Genomic DNA, 4586 nt, shown 5'->3' on the forward strand with positions numbered 1-4586 from the left:
GGTGTCAGGGTGGTGTGCAGGTGTGGTGGTGTGCAGGTGGCCAGGTTGGTGTGCAGGGTGGCCAGGTGGTGTGCAGGTGTGGTGGTGTGCAGGTGTGGGTGGTGCAGGTGGCCAGTTGGTGTACAGGGTGGTGTGGTTGGTAGGTGTGCAGAGTTGGTTGTGCAGTTGTGTGGTGGTGCAGGGTGGTGCCCAGGTGGCCAGGTGGTTGTGCAGGTTGACAGTTGGGGTTGGTGCAGGTTGTGAGTTGGGGTGTGCAGGTTGGCCAGTTGGTTGTGCAGTGTGGTAGTTGGGGTTGTGCAGGTTGGCCAGGTTGTGTGCGGTGTGGCAGGTTGGTGCAGGTTGGCCAGGTTGGTGTCAGGTGGGCAGGTTGGTGTGCAGGTGTGGTGTGGTTGTGCAGGTTGGCCAGGTTGGTGTGCAGGTTGTGGGTGGTTGTGCAGGGGGCAGGTTGTGTGCAGAGATTGGCCAGAGGTGTGCAGGTGGCCAGGTGTGGTGTGCAGAGTTGGTGAGTTGGTGTGCAAGGATGTGGTGTGTGCAGTGTGGGGTGGTGTGCAGAGTTGGCCAGAGTTGGTGTGCAGGTTGGTAGTTGGTTGTGCAGAGTTGGCCAGATTGGTTGTTAGCAAGGTTGTGGTGGTTGTGCAGTGTGTGGTGTTGTGCAGGGGTTGTCAGGTTGGTGTGCAGGTGTGGGTGGTGTGGGTTGGCCAGGGTGTGTGTGCAGGTTGTGGGTGGTTGTGCAGGTTGGCCAGATTGTGCGGTGTGTGGGTGGTTGTGCAGGTGTGGGTTGTGCAGGGTGGGCCGGGTGGTGTGCAGGTGGGTGTGGTGTGCAGGGTGGCCAGGTGGTGTACAGAGTGGCCATGTGGTGTGCAAGTGTCAGGTGGTGTGCAGGTGTGGGTGTGGTGTGCAGTGTGGTAGATTGGTGCAGGTTGTGGGGTGTGTGCAGGTTGGCAGTTGGTTGTGCAAGTTGTGGTTGTGCGCAGTTGGTGAGGTGGGGTGTGCAGGTGACCAGGTTGGTGCAGGACCAGATTGGTTGTGCAGGTTGGCCAGATTGTGGTGTGCAGGTGTGGGGTGGTGTGCAGGTGTGGGTGGTGTGCGGTGTGTGGGTGGTTGTGCAGGGGTGGCCAGGGTGGGGTGTGCAGGGGTGGCCAGGTGGTGTGCAAGGTGTGGGTGGGGTGTGCAGTGTGGCCAGGTGGTTGTGCAGGTTGTGGGTGGTGTGCAGAGGTGTGGAGGTGGTGTGCAAGTTGGCCAGGTGGTGCAGGCGTCAGGTGGTGTGCAGGAGTTGTCCAGGTGGTGTGCAGAGTTGTGGGTGGTGTGCAGAGTTGTGGAGTTGTGTGCAGGTGTGGGGTGGTGCCAGGTGTGTGTCAGATTGGTGCAGGTTGTCAGGTGGTGTGCAGGGTGTCAGGTGGTGTGCTGGGGTGTGCAGGTGGTGTGCAGGGGTGGCCAGGTGGTGTGCAGGTGGCCAGGTGGTGTGCAGTGTGGCCAGGGGTGGTGTGCAGGTGGCCAGGTGTGTGCAGGGTGGCCAGGTGGTGTACAGGGTGTCAGGTGGTGTGCAGGGTGTGGGTGGTGTGCAAGTTGTGGGTGGTGTGCAGGGTAGCCAGGTGGTGTGCAGTGTGGCCAGGTGGTGTGCAGGGTGGCCAGGGTGGTGTGTGCAGAGTTGACCAGGTGGTTGTGCAGGGTGTGAGGTGGTTGTGCAGGTGTTGGTGGTGTGCAGGTTGGCCAGGGGTGTGTGCAGGTTGTGGGTGGGGTGTGCAGAGTTGTGGGGTGGTGCAGGTTGTGGGGTGGTTGTGCAGTTGGCCAGGTGGGGTGTGCGGTGTGGAGGTGGTTGTGCAGGGGTGGCCAGGTGGTGTGCAGGTGTGCAGAGTTGTGGTGGTGTGCGGTGTGGCCAGGGTGGTTGTGCAGGTTGGCCAGAGTTGGTGTGCAGGGTGGCCAGGGTGGTGGTGTGCAGGTGGCCAGGTGGTGTGCAGTGTGGCCAGGTGGGGTGTGCAGGTGTGGGGTTGTGTGCAGGGTGGCCAGGTGGTGTGCAGGTGGCCAGGTGGTGTGCAGTGTGGTGGGTGGTGTGGGGTGTGGTGGTGTGCAGTGTGGGGTGGTGTGCAGAGTTGGGGTGGTGTGCAGGTGGCCAGATTGGTGTGCAGGGGTGTGGGTGGTGTGCAGGGGTGGCCAGGTGGTTGTGCGGGGTGTGGCAGGTGTGTGCAGTGTGTGGGTGGTGTGCAGGGTGGCCAGGTGTGTCTGGGGTGGGGTGGTGTGGGGTGTGGGTGGTTGTGCGGTGTGTGGGTGGTGTGCAGGTTGGCCAGATTGGTGTGCGGTGTGGCCAGGGTGGTGTGGGGTGTGGGGTGTGTGCAGGGTGGCCAGGTGGTGTGCAGAGTTGGAGTGGTGTGCAGGATGGCCAGTTGGTGTGCAGGGTTGGCCAGGTGGTGTGCAGGTTGGCCAGGTTGTGCAGGTTGGCCAGTTGGTTGGTAGGTGTCAGGTGGTTGTGCAAGGTTGTGGTGGGTGTGCAGGTTGGCCAGGTTGGGTTGTGCAGGGTTGGCCAGTTGGTGCCAGAGTTGTGGGTGGGGTTGTGCAGGTTGTGGGTGGTTGTGCAGGTTGTTGGGTTGTGCAGGTTGTGGTTGGTTGTGCAGGTTGGGGGGGTGGTTGTGCAGGTGGCCAGGTTGTGCAGGTGGCCAGGTGGTTGTTGGGTTGTGGTGGTGTAAGGGGGTGGCCAGGTGGTGTGCAGGGTGGCCAGTGGGGTGTGCAGTGTGGTGGTGTGTGTGCAGGGGTGGCCAGGTGGTGTGCAGGGTGGTTGGTGTGCAGGTTGGGCAGGTGGTTGTGCAGGTGGCCAGGTTGGTTGGTGCAGGATGGCCAGGTGGTGTGGGTGTGTGTTGGTGCTTGTAGGTGGTCATGGTGGTGTGGGACGTGTGTGTATTTGGGTCATGTGTATGACTGGGGCTAACGGATTGGGACCTAATGTGGCTGGGGCCTAATGTGACTGGGGCCCTGTATGGCTGGGGCCTAGCTTGTGACTGGGGCCTATCGTGGCTGGGACTGTTAGTGACTGGGACCCTGTGACTGGAGGGCTATTGTGACTGGGGGCCTTGGGTGTATGACTGGGGCCTTGTGTGAGTGGGACCCTTGTGACTGGACCTAACGTGGTTGGGGCCTAACGTGACTGGGGCCTATTGTGATTGGGGCCGTGTGGGCTAATATGGCTGGGGTCTCTAATATGGCTGGGGCTGTGGCTGGGGCCCTGTAAGTGGCTGGGGCCTAAGTGGGTGGGGTGTGGGACTGGGGCCAGCTGGCATGCTGGGGGCTCCTGTGTGCTGGGGCCCTGTGTGACTGTGGGGTCTTAATGTGTTTGGGGCCTATGTGACTGGTGCCTGTATGAGTGGGGCCCTGTATGACTGGGGCCTTATGTGGGCTGGGGTGGCTGGGGTGTATGAGCTGGGGGCTGTGGGAGACTGGGCCTGTGTGACTGGGGATGCTATGGTGGGGTGGCTGGGGTGTGTGTGAGCTGGGGCCTGTATGAATGGGGACTAATATGACTGAGGGTCTCATGATGACTTTTGCCCTAATATGACTGGGGCAATATGGCTGGGGCCTATGTGGTGGTGCCTAATATGAATGGGGCCTAATATATTTGGGGACATGGCTGGGGCCTAATATGACTGGGAGCTAATATTTAGAGGTCTCCTTGGCTACTGGGCCTAATGTGACTGAAGCTAATATGACTGGGTCTCTTATATGACTGGGCCTAATATGAGTTTGGGGTCTAATTTGAGCTCAGGGGTCTCATGAGCAGAGAGGCCTGTGACTGAGAGCCTGTGGCTGGGGTCTGCTCTCATATGACTGGGGCCTAATATGACTGGGAGCTATGTGACTGGGGTCTCTACTTGACTTGGGGTCTATATGACTGGGGCCTAAATGAGCTGGTGAACTGTGATGGGTCTAATATGACTTTGGCTAATGGCTGGGGCCTAATATGACTGGGGTTTGTGGGACTGGGGTCTGTGTGATATTTGCATGACAGGGTTTGACTGGGTGCTCCTTGACTGGGGTCTATATGACTGGGGCCTAAATGACTGGGGCCTCTGTGACTGGGGTGTGAATTTGGCTGGGGGTCTCATATGGCTGAGTCTGGGGTGCCTAATATGACTGGGGTCTGTGTACATGTCTCTGTGGCTGGGTCTATATGACTGAGAGCCTAATATGACTGAGGCTTCATATGGCTGGGGCCCTATGATGACTGAGAGCTATGTGACTGAGGAGTCTCCATATGACTAGTTATATGGCTGCAGTGCTACTCATGAGCTGAGGGCCTAATTATGACTGAGGGCCTAATAGCTGGGTCTCACTGCAACGGTCCTACAATATGACTGGGCCTATGGGACTGGGGCCTATCCAAACAGTCCGTGGAGCCACAGGTGTGTGTGGTGCACCAGTGTACACACATAATTAACACCAGTTCTCTCAGGTGTACAGCTTTAGGTCGTCTGAATAGGTTTGTTAAGGTTATGTATGAAAGAGTGTATGTTTGTATGTATGTAATGTATGTGTGTGTGTATATGTATGTTTGTATGTATGTAATGTATGTGTGTGTGTATATGTATGTTTGTATGTAT

This window comes from Homarus americanus, unplaced genomic scaffold (genome assembly GCF_018991925.1).
Source record: "Homarus americanus isolate GMGI-L3 unplaced genomic scaffold, GMGI_Hamer_2.0 scaffold15934, whole genome shotgun sequence".
NCBI lineage: Eukaryota > Metazoa > Arthropoda > Malacostraca > Decapoda > Nephropidae > Homarus > Homarus americanus.